At 39.4% G+C, this 21,196-nt stretch overlaps 1 protein-coding gene across 3 annotated transcripts in view; it reads right to left on the reverse strand.

Annotated features, from left to right (window-relative positions):
• The window catches only part of LOC108746840 (RNA polymerase II elongation factor Ell), a 117,900-nt gene that overhangs the window by 63,987 nt on the left and 32,717 nt on the right, over nt 1-21,196 (reverse strand). The gene's annotated exons all lie outside the window — the stretch shown is intronic.

Here is a 21,196-nt window from a genome sequence, read left to right on the forward strand (position 1 = left end):
GTGTTATGCAAAAAAATACTTTTAGAAATGCAGAAAATTATGACACATTGCGAAAGAATATCAAATGTTCTGGCACGTGAATAAATCTCAGGTTAATAAAATACGTGGACAAGGACTAAAGAACGAAGTCACGTCGTAGAATTCCGGTCGCGGACGTTTATCGCGCAAAGTGTTACAACAGTCAATACGAATGTGGGATCGATTAGCGTAATTACCTATCGCTTCGTCCAACTTACAAGTCATACAAGCAACGAGCGACTGGTAATTGGCGAAGCGAGCGCGTGCGATCGTACCCGCATAGAGACGAGCGTAAAATGCGATGTTTTGCGACCGCGTGAAATTGCGGTGCATGATCTCGTAATCGCGCGGCGAGTTGCATTATATCGCGCGGATAGGCGGGCGGTGATTTTTGCGTGGAACTTTTACATACGCGCCCCTGCCTCATGGTGATAGGAAAGGGAAAGTATCGTCGGTAAGAGCTCCAAACACTGCTTCTCATTGTTGTCGATGGCCACACACGGAATGAACGGTTTTATCAAAAGAAATGCTGCTGGATACGTATCTGAAAAGGATTTTGTTAGACCATCAACATAATTTTATTAGAAAAAAATCAAATCTATTGCTAAAATATGAAAATTTTTGGCGACGTTGCTCATCAAATTTCCAATATGATTATTTCGATGGTCTAACAAAAGATCACTTTCAGATCTGTATTTGGCTAAACTTTACATTTTTTTTTTCAGCAAGCTCTGAAACAAATAATTTTGTTGAAAATTCAAAACGGTTGCTGAAATAGCAAAAATTTCGCAATCATTTGCAAATATTGCTCATCATTTTGAATTTCCAATGCAATTATTTTGATAGTTCCATCAAGATTATTCTCAGATCCATATCAGCAAAATTTTAGATCGTCTAGCGAGATCTGAAAATAATTTTATTATTTCGAAATTCAAACCAGTCGTGATGTCAAAATTTTTTGCAGCGCATTTCACAATTTTTTTCCAATATAATTATTTTCACGGTTTAACGAAATTATATTTAGATCTGCATATTCAGCAAAGTTATATCTTTCAGCAAAGCCGTTCTTTCTAAGAAAGCACAGAAGCGCAGAAAAGAAATCCGAAAGAACGATAACTTTCTCGCATTTATTACAGATCTTAGATAATTTAAAGCCAGTCCGGTCTTCCGCAAGAGTGTCGATACACCAATACATCTTATCTCTAACGATCTGTTCATATTACCAATCGGAGAAGAAGCATTTCGCTTTTACATATCCCGCCATGTCCATCGATTCTCATTAGACTCACATTAGACTTTATGATTTCCTAATGCTATCGCCTGTACAGCGATGGAACGCGATACTTGTACGAAGTTTACGCAGTTTCAGCTCATCGTCGGCTCGAAGCTTGTCAGAGGAAACGTGTACATATATCTGTATACTTACATGCGCGAGTACGACGGCGGGCACACGAGAAAATTAATCGCGTCGCGGAAGATCGCGTTTACTCGAGCGCGCTGGGTCGACTCAAGACTGACCTCCGAGTATAAACTGCGCGCTATGAGAGAATGCCGGAGCTCGCGGGTGAAAAATCATTTCCCTCTTTCCCGCGGCGATCGCGCAAGGGATATCGTCCTGTGCGATGATTTCACGTACTTTCCTTTCCAAACATTTCACGCGTTTTAAGTGTAAGAACACTTTAATAACCGTGCGTAAACTTTTCTTTGATTTTCTTCAAAGGAAGGGGACTCGGGGAAGTCTTGGAACGCTCACGCGTTAATTTGCGAAAACAAATTTCCGACTAATTCAATGCGAATGACTAAAAGCGAAATCTCTCGCGAAACAACGAAGACTCTCGCAGATCTAAAATTGTACAAAATAGTGCAAATTACGGAAAAGATCGCGTGTCTAAAATGAACTCTGCAATTGTCATGTTTAATTCTCTCCCTCTCTCTCTCTCTCTCTCTGTTTGTCTTTCTTAGGCGTTCTAGATCTGTGTCGATGTACGTGATATGCTTTCACTGATAATTCCTCATCGTCGAGGAACTTGGACGGTGGCTCGCGGTTACATTGGTTACACTTTGGTGGCTGGCAGAAAAAGCGACGATGGTATTAGACGGTGGCCGAGAAGTTCATTACGGTCCACGCTTGCATGCGACAAACAGAGTGTCGTTGCAGATCTTCTACGTGTGTGAGTGTGTACGAGGCAGGGGTACCCGCGGCGGGCAATTATATTTCCACGGCGTGTTACGTAAACGCGACGAAATAATCAAGCGTCGTCCCGCTCGGTCGCTTTCACTCAATAAAGGGATCCATTACAGTTTTAATTATTCTAATAACCGCCTCATTCTGTTATTTGAAAGTACACATCAAATCGCATCGTCATTCTCAACATTTCCATTCCACAGCAGAGACTGGAATGGCATAGCGAATCTATTTAAAAACACGAGTCTCCGAAATTATGAGAGCCCGTGAGAAAATATTTTTGGGGCAAAGACTGGTCAGCAGGCGGTTCGACAGAAGACATATAAGGCACACGCAGCAGGGAACCTTCGAAGGACACTCTCAGAATTAACAAGAATCGTTACAACGTACATTGTCGTATAATGTTAATAGAACAAAGTATTTCCTTGTTTAAGAGAGAATCTTCCTTCCCCGCATCGAAGTGCAGTTTTATTTATTACTACGATATTAATGCGGGTCGTTAGTCTCATTAGTAGGAAATACGAGAGGTAGAAAGGATAAACAGACGATTTCGAAGAAAAGATTTTAACGCCCGCGATCAAATTCATCTATGAGAATATTTATGAAACGTAATGAATGATGGTGTTAAACTTGGGAGGTGATATTTTAAATTTGCAATCCTAACACACGATCTTTAAGTAGGTAGACGATGTAATGATGCACAAGTTGATAGATGGGGTGCTTAAAAAAATCCTTCAAAAATTAAATTTAGTTACACTTTTTACTATATTATGTTATACATTTGGAAAAGAATCTGCTACTAAGGAATTTTTTAACCTGGGCAAATCAATCAAGATTTCTTGATTGACTTTATTATAATTCTAATTGAAATAACCAAAGATTTTATTGATACGATTAGAATTTTCCGACTCGTTCATTTTCAACCAGAAATTTTTCTCAGCGTAGTGAAATTTACATTACTTATTCCCTTATAAGACAGAGAAATATGAAGATAATGAACTTTAAATCTTCTGAGCATCTGGGTAATACTTTTTTCTTTTCAGAACAAAGTTTGAAAGAAAAAACTATACCTGAGGTGTGCTGCGATCATCCGACTTATTACAATTAAAGATTAACACTGTTTCCAATCATATTGTTTAAAGATTAACGTCGGAAAAATAAGAACGTAAACGTAACACAGTTGTATAATACGATAATGCATCTCATATCGTTGTAGCAGACAAAAAATTCAAAACATAAATCGGTATAAAGTCTTTGTGTATAGCTTTATCGATTAAAGAGCGAATGGCTGATTCTTTTCTACGTTCTGCCTCGACAACGAAACAACGTCTCGTGCGCCACGCAAACGACCTCGAGAAAGTTCTTGCCAGCCATTCCTCCCGAACAAGAGAGCCTCCTCGTCGGCAGGTCAATAACTCTACGTCCTGAGTACAACCCCCTGATTCCCCTCGTCTCTTACGCATCGCATTCTCACCCCCGACGGCGGCGTCGGTGGCGTCGGTGGCGGCGGCGGCGGCGTCGGCGTCGGCTGCGGCGGCGGCAGCGACCCTTTATCCCGCTCTCTACCAAAATTGGATTTCTGAGCCCATCGCCGCGTTAACAATAGCCCGCCATACATCTTAGTCTCCTCAGTCTACGCGAGTTATCTGCGATTAATTATTTGTTCTCTCGTTCATTTCGCGCGACTATCGATTTCGCTAACTGCTGATACATTACGATATTACTAATTAATCATCAGGCGACATGCTAACTATGTGTTTACGTGAAATTTCTTCTTATCATAATCGTGCAGCAACGCGCGTTTCTCCCCGACTCGCCCAGCCACCATGTTATCAATCGTTTATCGCTATATAGCGCTATAATTCCATCGACTTCTCGACAGGGACGTTGATTACTTTCTAACAACAAGTTAGTGAATCATCACCAACGTGACGCTAACAGCTTGATTATGAGAAACAGAAATAGATATTCCGACACGTGTTCTTCGTCCAAATAGGAAAATAGACGTCTCCGTTTAGAAACAACATTTTGTCTCGCACGCGATCGAGAACGAATGAAAAAGCAAGAAATTCGTGTTGCGCACTGTAACGTTGTGCGTGCGTGCGATTACGCAAGTATATACACATTTTTACATCGCAGCCTGATATTTCACCGCTATAAGACACGGCTGTTTTACGATATTTCAAAGACCCTTGAAAATATCCTTCCATCGAATTGGGAGAGAACCTAGCGAGAGAAACACTTTTCTCAGTTAACATTTGAATGTATTCCATTCTTAAATCCTGTCTCATATAAATATTGCAATTTCGTGGCAATTATCATTATTGAATAACAAATGTGTATACTAAACTGCTAGAAATATGACGCATCGGCAAAAGAACAGAATTATTACGTGCATTTTACAATATGAATAAACATAAATGTAAATTTTGTAGCAAAACGTTTATTTGTAGTAAATGTTTGTTTATTCGTAAATAAAAGCGGTCGAGAGTTACGATAACATTCCCCAATTGTTACTGCTTGTATTTATCGCAGTATTTTTCTTTATTTATTGCACTCGATAAAATTATTGTCGTTACAGAATAAAAAACATTTCGCACTTGTTTTAGAAACGATCCACTCGAGTCCCTGTTAAAATTTTATATTACATTTTTCGACATATTCGAGTGTTATAATAATTTAATGTGATTATGTTATTTAAATAGTTTCTGTTAAATTGATATTCAACATTTCTTAGTGTGTTAAAATAATAGAATTTATGAGTTATAACAAATAAGTGAACAAATAATATAAAAATAATGCGTTGTAAAATATAAATTCTAAGATGAAAGAAAAAATATGTTAACATATCATGAATGTTAATTTCACTGAAAAAAAAAATGCTTCTACGGTTTGTTTACAAAGTGTGTCGGTTTTACTTTTTTCTGTTATCTTTTCGAACAATACTTGATGTGTTATCTTCTAACGTATTCTGTATACTAAATTAACGCATAAATTTCAGTTGGACACGTGAAATGTCAAATTTAACACAGATTTTCCAACGGTGTATAAATAAAATATTTCTTCCTCTCATTCGCAGGCGTTTGTAACGTTGCAGAAACGCTTTACAAAGGGTACACTTCAATTTTCAGCACATTCAGTATCTTTATTCATGTTTTCCTCCGTTTACTTCGGCAAATAAAGGCGAAAGCGTGCGATCCACTTTGATTTCTGATCCAATTTTTGGAGGCAGATACCGCGCGCGATTCCGCGAGTGCGGGCGCACTGGGGCGCGCTGTTTTGCAACCATTTTGCAATCGCGATGCAGGAAAATAGGAACGTATTTTCGGTTCGTTAACCCTGAATGCATGTAACAAACCAGCTGCTGTTACTGCTACCGCTCTGTCGTTGCTACCAGCCGACACGCGCCATGGTGGTTCTAATTCGCGCGGCTGGTACATATAATAATAATATCATTGCGGCAGCGTTAATCGCAGCAAAAAAATCATCTAATTAAGTAACCGAACAGAGCTACGTACGCCGCGCGCGATGTGCTTATACACATATGTAAACCACATTCGTGGCTGCGTGAACGTTGATTAGCTATTTATTATCACACCAATTAAGTTATTTATCGTCAGATCACGTGGCATGCCTAAGATCTGTCCAGATACAAATGTCAATCACGATCATTGAACACTACAATTACATCACAGCTGGATTTCACCGAAGATCCGCGGACCGGTATCAATAGAAAAAAAAAGTACACACCGGTCTGTAGGATGACGCGAGTGTGTCTACAAAATACTAAAAATTAATTCGACACCTCGGGGAAAGAATTGACTGCATCGCATTGGTCATGCGATGCGAATGATTCAAATCGAGCGACCGGTTAATTCCTTCCCCGTCCGAGATCTCGAAACGATTATCTAGAATCTAGAATCTTAGGCTTTAGATCGTGTCTTTAGCTTCGTAGCGATTTCCCCAAAACGTCCAATTGGGGATGACTATAGTTCATGCTTATGCAGGTAAGTAGAACTAAGAGAAGTAGTACACGATCAGCGGAATAGCAGGCCGCCGCCGTCGTTCATAACCAGACGTTCGCTTTCCGCGTTTAATAAGAACGGTGGGTCGCGTCCGGCTCGCCGGTGCTCGCCGGCGCGGAAAAGGAAGGCGGTTCCCCAAAAATCGTTCGCTGGTCGGTTCTCAATTAATCGCTCGGCACGGGCGTAATCGGCGTGCGACGAGGCACGGTTGCCGGTTCGCAACAGGTAAGCAGGCAGGCAGCCAGGCACATATCGTGCGCCTGTTCGCTTCGCCACGACGAGAAATTCGCCAACACCGCCAACTGGTTCACTTTCTCTCGGGCGGCGAACTCCAGGCTGTTCATTCTACCTCCCCACGTATACGTACGACCGGTGCGCGCGGATAACACGTACGTGTACACGCGTGTGCGCATGCGCACACCGGTCGACTTTGAAACGGAGACTTCGTAGAAGGCACTGGGATCGTGCCGGACCGATCGTAGATCCGGCTCTTTCAAGACTCGATATACTTAGACCCTAACCCCGGTGTGCGCACAGTGCGCACCAATAATATCCTACACTGAAAAAAAAAAATTGCACTAAATTTTAATAAATCATTTGTTTAAATAGTAACAACTAAATATTTATTAAATATGAGGATGCATTTATATATGGTACAAAACTATTATTTTTATTTAAATATCACTTTTTCCGTTGAATAAGTATGTAATGAAATTTTGATAATAATGAAATGTTTGCCAAAATTTAGAACATTTTTTTCACAGTGTACGAAATGTCCGATTGTCTGAATAATATTTTTGTTTACACGGAAAGAACGATTTTGCAGAAAGATCGAAAAAATTCTGCTGAATACCATATCTGAAAGTTATTTTATTGAATTATCAAAAAATAATTAAACGTCTCGGAAACTAAAAAATGACGAGTGCAATTGTAAAAAATTTTAATAATCTAGCGCACACTCCGCATTTAAATCTCTCCAACAGAATTATTTTTAGATCTGTGCCCAACGATATTTCAGATTTTCCAGCAAAATCGTTCTTTCCGTGTAGCTTGGAAAAATGACGTGATCTACTATTATGAATATTTTTTCAAACTACCAGCACTTAGAAAAACAGCTCCATTTAAGACATACATATTAGCGAAAGATAAAAATATTTTTTAAAGCACACACACACACACACACACACACACACACACACCCCACACGAGTATCGCGCGTTACAAATTTTCATGCCGAATAACTGGATTCACGGATGCCGGATAACAATTTAATCTAAGTATGTTGCGTCATTGCGTAATCATTACGCATTAGTTCCTATTGGGATTAAGAGGCTAGATCGGAGATTCCTTCGGCTGCCGCGATCGAGAGACCCGGCTCGGCCGCGATTACTATCAATCTGCGAATGCACTCTCGTTAATAAGCGTTACACGGGATTTCGCGCAGTGTGCACAGACGAGCGACGAGGTAGTGGCGAACCGGGTTTTAAAGTTCCGGGCGCGAGATCGCCGTAATCAGAGCGATTAGGTGTGGCCGCGATAAGCGCGTACAGTACCGCCTGTTCGTTCGTCGCCCGTTTAAAGGTGTACCGTACCTACATACATTGTTTCTAGGCCTGCCGACGGCCTGTCGTCACTTTCGAACGGTATGCCTTTCGAAATGCATTCGCATAAGCTGCTACTTTCTCGTAGCTTCTATTCCCGATCTGTCTGCATCATCGATATCTGCCGTTATTTTCCCTCGCGTCTGTCAGACCGCAGAAAACAATTACATGTATTTTATGATGGCACTCTCTTCAGGCATTTACTCGTCGTTACATTATACAGGAGCGGGAGGGGTAACTTTCACGTTAATTATTTTTCAGATACTTGCCGTGTTAAATGTAATGAAATCTAATTAGGGTCAAAGGAGGCACGAGAGAATTCTACACAAATTTAATTTGTGTTACTCAAATTTAATTATTATAGTCGAAGATTAAGAAAATTACGATCTCTGTAAAATCATGTAACACAACGACATTGCGCGAGTGAAGATACCGGAAGCCTCAGTACACACAGTGCTCAGTTACGCAAACGTCACGAGGCAAAATGGTAAGCACGTGAAGGCTGTCGGTCATAATTATGGGGTGTTAGAGGAATGGTCTTGCGTCAGTACTATACTCAATAAATCATGCGTTACGCCGGGAATTAATATTTCCACGACGGCGTCGTAGTCGAAACGTCGTCGTCGTCGTCGTCGTCGTCGTCGTCAGCTCAATAATCTTACAATAATCAACCGAGATCGAGACGACTACATATACCTGCAAATGTCAAACGAGTTTCGCACACCACCTTTAGAAAAAGAAGAAGAAATTAAACTCTCCGCTTGGTCAATCGTCACCGATCTATTGCTGAGATCAAATAAGCGAGAGATGACGAAAAGACCTCCATGAGATTCGTTTTAACTTTCTTCGCGTGTAAAAATCGTAGTATCTCGCGAGAAACGCGAACAGCTAAAAGCTCCATACATCATTAAGTTGCGGAAAACCGTAACCAGTATTCAAGCTGTGTTATTAATGCCTCATTTAGTAAAAGAAACTTCGTAAAAGAGCATCTTTCCCGCGAACTTTTATCTTTATTCCATTATTCATGCATATACATTATTTTTATTTCTCATCGACGCTGAACCACAATGAAGTTTTCCCGTTTGTTCTTCGGTATAGTAGAGAGGAAGATTTATCGGGGATGAGAAAAACGAGAAAGGGGGAGTAGGCATCGATCCTGAAACTCAGCGACGACACAATTTCACAATAGGAACTAACGAAGCTCATTTCCTTGTGGTTTTTCTCGATCGATCAAAACCAAATACATTTGTAAATTATTTTTTTTTTTTCAGAAATTCTTTTGTTTATGCAAAAATAAATTAAATTTCCGCCTTGAGATACGCTCGTATAAAAGCTCTTAAACTTCTCTTCATTTCGATTTAACTTAGTATCTTACGACAAGACTTCATGAGAGGTGTGTGAAGATGTATATTTAAAATTATAAATTACAAATATCCATATTCTTATTAAATTGCATTTAAAGAAATCCTAGACTTTATTCATTCTCAAACACGACTTTCCGGTTCTTTACTACACACGATGGGATCATCCAAGTTTATTTTCATCGTTTTAAAAGATATAAATAAATTATTAAGTGATTTTTATCGCATATATACTTTAGAAAGTACGCTTGCGGTTGTGTATTTAAAAAAGAATTCCGTGTAAGAGTGTTGTACATAATTACTTGATAGTTAACAAAAAAATATGCAGAACACGAATGATCCATCTCTTGTGCGCTAAGGATTAATTTTGAAAATAAGATACTACAAATAAATAAGACAAGCAGGGAGTGATTTTAAGATTCCTTATAAAAAAAAAGTTACACGCGCTAGCAGGTATTTTTTGGTATTTTAAATCGTCGCAAAACATGATGGCAGAGTTGGAGATAAAATAGATTTATCGCCTGTACGCGCGGTGCAATACGATAAATAAATCGTATAATCGTGTAATTCGCGCGTACTTTTACGCGATCGTTTCCCCGCGAATATCCTCCGAGGGGCATACAATACGACGTAATTCGCTATCAAGAGACACAGTAGTATTTCGCCCCGTCGTACAGTCGGCGAATGGGCAGATTTAAATTACCAGTCGCGCGGCTACGACAATCAAATTATCAACAAGACCAAACTCAGTTAGCCCGAGATACAATGGACCTCTGGAAAAAAGGAGCGACGCCCTATTTCATTCGTTTTTTTTTTCCTTTTTTTCTTTCGCAGTCGGCGAAAAAGCATCTCGTGGAGCCGAGAACGGAGCGGAGGACAAAAGACGCGTAGGCGGATGGGACGCGTGCGGGTATCACGGAGGGGACGCAAACGAGGGGAAGCAATGCGAAAGGACCGGACAAGCGGGAAGCATTTATTCGTGCGTTACCTTCTTAAAGGCAGACGGACAACACGTGGGCGGACGGAGAGACGGAGGAGACTGGAGGAGAGCGGGACCGGGAGAACCGGGTGCGCTACGGCGAGAAGAACCGACTGACGTCCTCTCCGTTTTTCCGAGTCGAGGATTCCGAATTCGTTTGGCGGGGGAGTCTTCTCCGTCGACTAACTTAAATCGTAAACCAGACACGCCACCAACACCGTCAGCCAGCCGGCTGCGTCACATCGACGTCTACCTTGCGCGTCTGTATGCTCGCGTTTGTGCCACGCCAAGTACCACCTGCCCTATAGGGACGTGTATTATGCCGCATTGAACCTGGCGATTCACATGGGGTGCCGCCGCACTCGGGAAACCTCTCTACAAACGTCACACGCAGAGGGTTCCTCGACCTCCGAGGTTACATCCTGGTGCAACGAGAGACGCATTCTCAGAACTACCCACGAAGACTCGCGGCGTGCGACAACGACGATTATTTTCTGATAAAAAAAACTCGATTACAGAACGCCGCTTAATCTGTATACTGCAGCTACCGAGAGAGTAAAACGACGAAGTATTTATCGTGCGACAGATAGACGGATGAGCCGTTGTTGACGAAAAGTATTTTAATTTACAAGTTCGGAGAGATTAAATAGCCGCAGCTTACGCGATGTGTACGTAACCGCAGAACTTTCCAGCTGCCACGGGAATCGGGAAACATCCGCGCGTCCGCGATAATTGCTCATTCTCGAGCGTTTATTTTGAGAGAGAGAGACACGCTGAAATAGTAGCCGAGTAATGATGCATGGAAAATAAAACGATAATGTCATTAAGCTCAGCGCGTCCTGGATGTGTCGTCGTGGACGTTTGTGGAACGTTGAGGATGTCGGATCGCCGCCTCGCGAAGCTGCGGTTTGTTTTTCGCCGTTTATCATATTTTGAACACACAACAGTTATATGACCAGACTCGCGATACAATTCTTCCCGCCGGACAATTCGCACATCCTGATATTTTATCCGTTTCGAACAACACACATTCGGCGGTCTAATTAATTCACCGTCAACTCACCGCACGAAACTAGTTTTCCGCCTCTCCCGAAACGAAATAAATTCTTTTATTCCGCGTACAAACGCGCGGTGTCCCGCGTGTCCCCGATTTTAGTAAACTTTCCAGACCGTCGCGCGTCGAGAAACGACTCGTCGCGTAGATCTACTTTTCGCAAAAAAGGAATTCGTAACGTTAATTCATTAACCTTCCCGCCGACAAATGGGGTCTTTAATCTAATTTCAACTAATCTCATCGTGATTCCATTGAACTCGTATCGAATTTTAGTATAGGAAGCTTATTAACTGCATTTTAAATAAGGTTCAATGCGAGACTGATTGTTAGTTCCTGTTATTATTAAAAGTTTTCATTGAAAATATGTAAATGGGGATCCAAACGTAAAAAAAAAGTATAATAAAAATGATTTCAGGATTAATGAATTTCATTTTATCAATCTTTGAAAATGGATCCACGACGTTAAAAATGTAACATTTTTTTAAAAACCATCATCGATATTTTGATTATGAATTTTAGATCTGTAAAAAATAAATTAAATACAATCCGATTTCTGTGATGATACAAATTTGTTATATTTTCGACAAATATATAATATACCAGAATTCTTTCAGATTTTTATATAAATTGAAACAATAAGAAATTTACTCTGTTTCTTGAAGAACTTCATTGTTGGTAGAAAAGTAAAAATTCACGTTGTCGACGAAAAGTTAAGTGGATAGATTTAAAGACGCGCAAGTTTACAGATGAAACGCTCCGAATGTCTCAAGAAAATTTTAATTTCATAGTTATATTTTTTATTTAATATACTATTATACGTTGTAGTTAAATTTACACTAGTTGTACCTTTACGAGATAAAGGAATGTAAAAACTAAATATAAATTTCAAGATTTCTAAACATCTGGTGGAAAATACGCTTATTTTTCTTTTAAAGAAAATTAAACCTCTAAGGCGTGGTTCCCCCACCTATCCACTTAAAGATTAAAGGTAGTAGCAGTAAATAGAAAAAAATAGCAGTAAGACGTAAGCGATAAGCTAATCAGTCAGTCACAGTCAAGAATGCAAGGCAATAACGTAAGCAGCAGCAAATAAAAAATGTTGTCCCGTTTATTGCTTACGTTGTTCTATGGCACTAGCTCTAACCTTCTAAATAATTATGTGGAATTGCCAATCCAGGTGTAGTTTTCTTTAAAACCTCATTCTTGGGGAAAAACAAAAAGTATTGCCCAGGAACTCTTACAAGTTCTCATAATTTTTACACTCCTCTTTTTTCTCATGAGACAATTAATTAATATAAAATTTTAAACAATTTTAGAAATTCTAACCTGAGACTAATAAAATTGTATTGAAATACTAATGTGCGATCGCACATTTTCGTTTGAAGAGTCGTTTCTAAAAAACTATTCTATCTGGGTGTCCAAAGGAGTTCGATCGAAAATTTTAACAAAAATAGACAGGCGACAGGAGAGAGGAAGGCGTTATCGATTCGTAGAAACTCGACAGTTTCGAAGACTCGATAGTTTCTATAGATCGGTAAGAGAGACAAGAAAGACTTGTCACTTCTGATAGTAACCGGACACGTTGTCAAGTGACTCGAGGACTTCGAACAGAATCGCGGCGCGCTGGCTGGTTACGGCCCGGAAGCTACGTCGATATTGACAGAGAGCTTCGGTGACGGTAGGCGGTAGTTGCCGCGATGCAGGAAAGAAGCCTTTTCTTCTCTCGTACGCACGGTGTACGGCCGCTGCTATTCATCGCGATTCATACATGCAAATCGTGTTTACACACCGCCGAGTGAGAGACGACGGCGGCGGGGAACGAGAACGGGAAAATACACGGCGCCGGATGCACGCTATCCTTCTCGCGTCGAGTAACCGTACGTGGCTGAGTAAATGAGAACGGTATCTTCTTACGAAGCCGAAAACACGCAGCGGGGTAAAAGTTACAGGTTTGCCGGTTAAATCTGAGAGCACGCAAGGACTTTGTAGGACGACGCTAAGAGACAATGGATTCCCATATAAGAGAATACTCTCTTAGGGAGGGTGAACAGCATAGATTCGCTTTATGGTAAACAGATACAATGCGTAGAGCAAAATCGTATTCTACATGTTGCGCACCAAGAAATCAATCCTCCGCTGGTAACATGACATTTTAATTCCTTCAGGCTCTACGTTGTGACGCACATAAAAATTTGAAGACATTGAAATTATTTAATTCCATGAAAATCTTGAAGGAAATCATTTTTGTCATCATAAGTCAGATTGTATTGTACTTACTTAATTAGATATACAATATGTTACAGATTTACATTTATTTATCAAAATTCGAAATATCGACGATGCCTTTAAACACTTTATATTGTTGGTTAAATATATCATTATTCGAGAGTGCTAAATATATCGACATAACAATGGAATATAATAATAATAGAAGAGTTGTTGTGTAATGAGTAATATATAATTTTTCCTTTATAAAGCGTAAACGTCTTTGGCCGGTATTTACAGTCAGTTCTTACATTTACAAGACGGTCTCAAGTATACTTTCGAGATACATGAATAATCGCGTATTTGCATCGAAACGTTACTTAAAGACGTCCCAAAATAAGAACGAACTATAAATAGCAGCCGTTAATTGGAAAGTAAGATAGAAAAAGTATTTACTGCCCACTCGTCCGCGATAGGTGTGTCAAGGAAAATAGATATGCTCTGTTTCCGCGTACGAATTAAGCCACGATTTATGCGACACTCGACCCATTATTGTACCCATCGATGACGCGAATTGTATCGAAATCGAGTGCTCGCGCCAGAAACTCGTAGGCGGATAGAAATGTCACCTCGCAACCGGCACCTTATAATTCGTCACGCCACGGTGGCGTTTCACAACGCTGTGTACGACGACGGCGCCGGGTACGTAACACCAAAACGATTTCGCATCGTACATCGGCCTGCGTACATCGGTGTGCGTGTTTGCGTGCACGCACGGGTGAGATCGGCGAACCTCAGGAGAACAGAGTGAAAGGAGCGCCGTAAATTAGGAGAGAGAGAGAGAGAGAGAGAGAGAGAGGGCAAGAGACGACGGAATTTTTTTTTGCGTCAAATCGGAAATGCGGAGTCCTGAAATTCGCTGAATTTGTTTCCTCGAAGGTGTGTAAAGTTAGCACCTCAACTTTCAGTTCTTCGAGAATTCTGATTAGAATTCCAGGTTCAAACAGAGCTCTGCAATGATTTTACGAAGAGCCCTGCAGGCAATTAACGTTTGTTGAACGAGCATTTGGCACCGATGAAAAAAATCCTGCGTTCAACTTGCCCCGGACGACACCCAAAGTATCCAAAATCGAAACGCAAGACGACGCAGTTCGGCGTCTAAAAGATGTCTTAAAGACTTCTCACGCCTCTTAAATTTAGACTCTGCGTTGTCTCTGGGTCGAGTCGCAGAAATCTCGCTGAGTTTCCAACGCAGAGATTCGCCTTTTCGGTACGAAAACGAAGTAAAGGGAATTAAAATATTTCAGGGCGATGAAATTTTTGCGAGGGATCAGATGTTCGCGTTCTCGCGAAATCATGGCTGGTTTTGAAAAGAAAGTTCGCGAGGAAAGTCCGACGTTCTAAAAATCGATGATACGCGATACGTTTGTAACATATTTACGGCTCTGATATTATTTATCGGAGCCATTTGCAATCTGGTACACAGATACACGCGCGACGATTACCTTGTGCGAATCAGCTGATCTAGAGAGCCTCCAATGAGAGTGGCGCGATCGCGACTGTATCCATGCACTTACAATTGATCCATTATATATTTTAGCCATTCGATTAATGCAGTGGGCATTAATGAGAGGTGTCGTCGCGCGAAGAGAAATTCTGAAATCTCAAGCTTATAAATTTCTTTCGCTCGCAATATATATATATATATATACGAGATCCCCGCGGACGCATTATTAACCTCGGTATGTATGCAGCCTCCTACGTATGCAGCCTGAGAAGATGCAGATAGAATCTCGCGCGACCGCACGCGTCGCCGCATTCATCATTGTCCTCCCCGCTGCCGTCCACCATCACGAATTCATTAACATTACGCCGTATTCGTCTAAACGGCGCATTCTGCGAGGCACGCGATGCCGCGGGCTTGAGGCCGCCGTACCACCAGAGCCGTTTCGTACCATCGGAGAGACCAGAAGAATCGGGGTTAGGAGGTTAGAATCGGATAATTTCGACGAAAATTGTACGAATGCCTTGGCATTGGGAAATTAAATTGGCACTATTGGCGATCGCGATGATTTCGCCGAGAAAACGTTCGCAAAATGTTCATGCTATTTATCAGGCGGCAGATCGTTGGCCAAAATTACCGCTGAAAATCAAGAGTTGATTTGAACGAATGAATTAAATTAATTTTCAATTCGCACAAAGTACGTACGTAGGGAAAGAAACTACTACCGTTTCGCTGAAGTGATTAAAATTTTTAGTTAGATGCAGATCTGAAAGTAATTTTGCACCATCGAAATAATTACGCAGGAATCTCAAGCATGATGTTGCAAAAAGTTTTGACGTATAGCAATCAATTCGAGCGTCTCCTCTATAATTATATTAATGGTTTGATAAAATGGATCTCTGTGTAAGGTTAGTACGTATAGTCTCTTAATATGAAAAACATAACAGCAGTTCCAGTAGCACTTTTTTAGATACATTAGCAAAATTATTTTTTCCGTGTGTGTATTGTTAAAAAAAAAGGGCAATCTAAGATAGATTAATATATATTTTTATGTATGCTTTAATATAATCTTATAATATATTCTTATAATATATTCTTTCCGTGCTCGAGTGTTTTAATTAATTTTTTTATCGCCGACTTTCCTTCACCGACGCGAGCCACATATTGCAAAAGGCGAGTACTCGTTTCGAACATTTACAACAGCTTTATATACCGAGATAAAATCACAATTGCGTCCGCTGAATACATTACAATCAGCCGCGACTTAATTTGATGGCGGCACCAAGGATGAAATTAATTTGCGATGACGATCGATGATTGTTCCTGCGGTGCGTTTTCGAATGGCGACCAGTATGCGAGAAATAAAAATCTAACACTGTTGTTATAAACAGGGTTTGAAAAGAGAACTAACGCAGCGAGCGTAGAAATTCTTGTAATTCCGGAAATTTTAATACCCACACACTCGACACAGCAAACTCGATTGTTCTGGCGAGTTGATGATGGAATTCGAGACGAAATCGAACGACAATGAATGCACATATAGCAGCACTTCTATATCGCGAATTTGCATTCTTCGCGATTAACAGAGTAAACGATCTTTTACAGAGAATTATTGAAACAAGAGAACAAACAACCAAGTGTTGCCTTTTAATGTTGATAAATTTTGGATATGTTAAAATATAGATAAGAGACATGTATATATATTTGTAACTTTTCTCGCACATTATTAAAGAAGAGAAAAAAAATTCCTAAAAAAATCTATTTTTTTCCGTAAATAAACCGTCCAAAGTATGAAAAAAAATTAAGTTCAATATTCAAAAGTATTTTACAATAATAAAAAAAGATTTAATACCAAATTCTTTTTAATTAAAAATTTTTAGTAAATTATTTAAAAATAAATTTTTTTTAATTCCACTGCTATAAAATAGTCATGAAACTATTTTTTTTTAAATTTTTATTTACTGCATTTTTTATATTTTTGACGGTTTACACAAGATTCACTCATTTCTGTACGGAAAGAATTTTACTTAGAGAATTTTACTAGTTATTTAACTGAACTAGGTATCTAGAAATTTAGCTACATAGATATGAAAATAATTGTTTGGATCATCAAGATAATTATGTATAGGACGCTCAAACCTATTGTTAAAATGTTAAAACTTTTGCAGTCTACATAATTATTTTGATGATGCAACTAAATTATTTTCGAATCTGTATCTAACTAAATTTGTATCTACAACTTCAGCAAAAAGAAAGAAAAAAATCAATTTTTGTAAAAGGATCTTATCCCCTTAATGCGTACAAAGAAAGCACTTAAAAATACACGTCTGGGAAGAGAAAACATATATTATAGTTGTGGTCCTTTGTGGAATTATTCTCAAGTCATAAAAGTAGTCAGTTTTACAAAAATGTCCAATGAATCAACAGACAAAGACATTCAAACACTACAATAACTTTTGGGATACTTCTAATGCGGTCATAAATGCTTGTCTTGCAGTCTTAGAAAAACCCGAAACAAAATAATTATTGAAGAAAAGAAAAAAGAGAAATATGATTGGAAAGGAGACCGCGTTTATATTAAAACTTGAAATAACGCCTACCGGTCTGAGTATTTAAAATAAATTAATTTTCAGAAATAATAATTGCGTGCCGATAAGATTATCGGACATTCACACAATCAATCTGAAATAAATAATCCCCCAAAAATTTCCCAAATCTTAAAAAACTGTAATAAACTTATTGCGAAAAATATTGCCTCGGATCTTATCTCGGCACGCAATTATCATTTCTGAAAATTAATAAAAAATAATTTTAAAATGAATATATAATATATTGTAGTTCAACATCTTAACACTCAGACTGGTAGGCGCTTCGTTATTTCAAGTTTAAAAAAAGAGAAAGTTCAGAAACTGTTCGGAACATAAAATAAGAGCATATATTTTTGCACTAATTGCATTAGTTTTATGCATTAGTGGCACTATCATCTAACATCTTTTCGTTTCTGTCAGAATTATAAATATCATATTATAATGAACATTACATATCCTCGGATGTGTGTGTGTTTTATGATTAATTTAAATTGATTTGAAAATAACGTATTATTTATTGAATATATCGAGAATTTTAACGGAAACAACTTATCTAAATTCCGTAGAAAGTTTAACATAATATTAGATACGCATTCATTTCTTCGTTGTGCCCGCCGCATTATCTAACGTTATCGGAGAGATAATGCCATGGAAAAAACATTGTAATGTACGATATCAGAAAAGGCTCAATGGCAAGATGGATCGTATCATGTTCACGTACTGTGAATATCATTCAATATATTGTTAATATTGTCTTAGCGCCGGGACACTACTGTACCTTCTGACTGATATCTACTATTAAATTCTTTGATACAATACAAATAATACTACGACATAAATGATATTACGATACAGGACGTGTTGCAACAGTTTTATATTCTCAAGAATCAGGTACGAATCTAATCAACGATTCACAGCTTAGAATAGAAAAAAATATTAAAATCGTGGGAATTTGGACTTTGGAGTCTTGATAATTTTAACAGATTTTTTAAACCGATGACAATAGGATAGGCAGTCTGGAGATTCAATACGGATTCTTCGCTAGAGATGATAATTTCATATTCTCGACTGTGCAGATCACAACTCAATTGCGCGCAAATGCGGCGAATATGAAATCGCGACGAATCCGGCAATGAACTTTTCTCTCAATGTAGCCACATGCGTAACGAGCAAATCATCCTGAAGAAATTTCTCAGAGTAACTGTTCGACCTGTTTTTAATGAAAGCCGGAAGCGCGTATCAATAGCAGCTGTGTTATGTTCCGCGTCAGATCGCGCGGTAGGTGTAACCCGCCGGAATACTTTCATGATTAATTTCTACGATTCCGCCATTGTTGCATCGCCGGTGGCAATTAATATTTCTGCGAATTTTAGGCGACAATGCGCGGCAAAAACGCACGGCGAGTTTTGACGAGCGGGCGTTTGAGAAAGATCACATCTTATTTAGAAATGCATTTACATAAGGATCTAACAAGCCGTTTTCTTTGTCCCGGAAAGCATTTCCGTGAGAGACAGAGAGAGAGAGAGAGAGAGAGAGAGAGAGAGATTTTGTGCTCGTAACTATAACGCTGCTTTGCGTCGTCTTTTCATTGCGGCTCGTTGAAACGTTTCAAAATATATCCCTTTAGAAGGACATTTTAATTGCGAGCATATATAGAGGGTCGGACAATGTAAATTACCTCGATGAAACGAGCCGCGAGGTGAAGAGGCGAGAATTTTTCAGCGCAGCTCTCAAACAGGGGAAAGCCCCTATATAGTATTATGGTAAAACGTCAGGAAATCCCCGTGAACGATTAGCCGAGAGTCCCTTTTTTAAACCCGCGTTGTCAGCGCGATATGCTCTGAGGCGACAAAATATAAAAACTTTTGCGACCAGCGCCTGTGCCAGTTAGGGCGGATACGTAATTATCGGTAATTAGAAGAGTGTTTAATCGAACAGCGATATTGTGTTACACTTTTGTTCAATATATACTTAATAGCTTTCTTCCTAATAATCTTTTTCTTTCGTTATTATTAACGTCATTACTAGCGCTTGCAACGTTACTAAACTACACACAAAAAAAAAAAAAAAAAGAATACGTACGATAAAATTGTGGTGTAAGAAACAGAACGGTTCGTACTTCGTATTAAAAGCATAGCGCACAAGTAATGGTACATTTATTTACCCGAGCGTTAATCTGCGCGATGCCATTTTTTTTGCCGCTCAAATATCAACGTCAGAAAGACTTCCCGCGATAATTACACGGGAACATCCGGTACCGCGCTTAAGGAGATTTTAATAACGATCATCCAACGCGACCAGATTGAAAACCGACAGAGTTCTCTTATTAGATTCACATCTCAACCTGGAGTCGCGATTATCTCGTAAAAGCTCGAAACGACGCGCAATAGCGCGATCCGATTTCCCAGTACGAAAAAAAAAAAAAAAAAAAGGAGCACGTAACATTAATTTCTTATGTACAGGAGCAACGGCCTTGAGACGAACTCTTCCAGCATCCCCCCGACGTCCTTAGAGAGAAAGGACGTCTCTCAAAGGCCTTCCTCGGAGAAAGCCTTTGCCCACTAGATAACCGCACGGAACACCGCACACCGACATAGGAATCACATCACTCTCCCTTCACCGATCTTTTTATCGCAATCCCGAGACCTCGCCGTAGAACTCGCGGCCGGCAACCAACTCTGGCATTCGCGCGCGTCGCGTTTTCTACTCTGTACGATATTAACCTTTTCCAATCCGTTCTATCCGATCCGGCACCGATCTCCATCTCGGACGTAGGCAAGACACTCTACACTCGCGCATATCCATATAAAATCCGTCCCGGGTCGGTATATTTTATGACCGCGTAAAATTTTCGAAGCGCCATTTAAATGATACGCCGATAGACCGAGCGTCCTAAAGTGACCTAAGGTCGCCCTGTAAAATTCCTCTACCAATTTCGTAAGTGTTAAACAGTAATCTTCCGATATACACCGCAAAGCAAGCTCGGAGGGAATACTCGGGCGAAAAATCTTTTTATACGCGCAGAGAGGCAGTGGGTCGATGGAGTTTCAATTGCATTACTTTCTCATCAATTCTCAACAGATGAACCCCGCTTGTACGAGAGATGAAGTAACGGAGAGAGAAAAAAGGGAGAGAAAAAAAGAGAGGGAAAGAAGCCACCAGAGATTTGTCCCGTCTAAAGATGTTTATCTTCAAAGCACTTAAAAAATATATTTCAATAGAATAATTTACTTGAAAAAATAACACATTCTTGCATTGTGTAAACTGAAAAGTAATGCTTTGCGTTTTAAATCGTAATATTCCCTTTGTACAGTTATTTCCCTCACAAATAAATAGAATAATAATTTTCAATATTCGAGAAATTCGAAAATTCTCAGGCCCGATTTTTCTGTGTCTAGTCAACTTGTAGTTAACCTGATAATAATGTAAAAATATTTTTTTATCACTAAACTCACGATTTACCTAACAACGAGAATAACTTTTACCACTGCAAAAACTATCAGTTGTGTGTGTGCGTGTGTGATTTAATTATAACTAAAAATTTTTACATTAACATCAGGTGAGTAAGGTTATTAAGTCTAAGCAACAAGTTAATCAGAAAATGAAAAACCAAGCTCCTCGGCATCTCTTTTTTTTTTTTTTTTTTTTTTTTTTTTTTTTTTTTTTTTTTCAACCC

This window comes from Trachymyrmex septentrionalis, unplaced genomic scaffold (assembly GCF_001594115.1).
Source record: "Trachymyrmex septentrionalis isolate Tsep2-gDNA-1 unplaced genomic scaffold, Tsep1.0 scaffold19, whole genome shotgun sequence".
NCBI lineage: Eukaryota > Metazoa > Arthropoda > Insecta > Hymenoptera > Formicidae > Trachymyrmex > Trachymyrmex septentrionalis.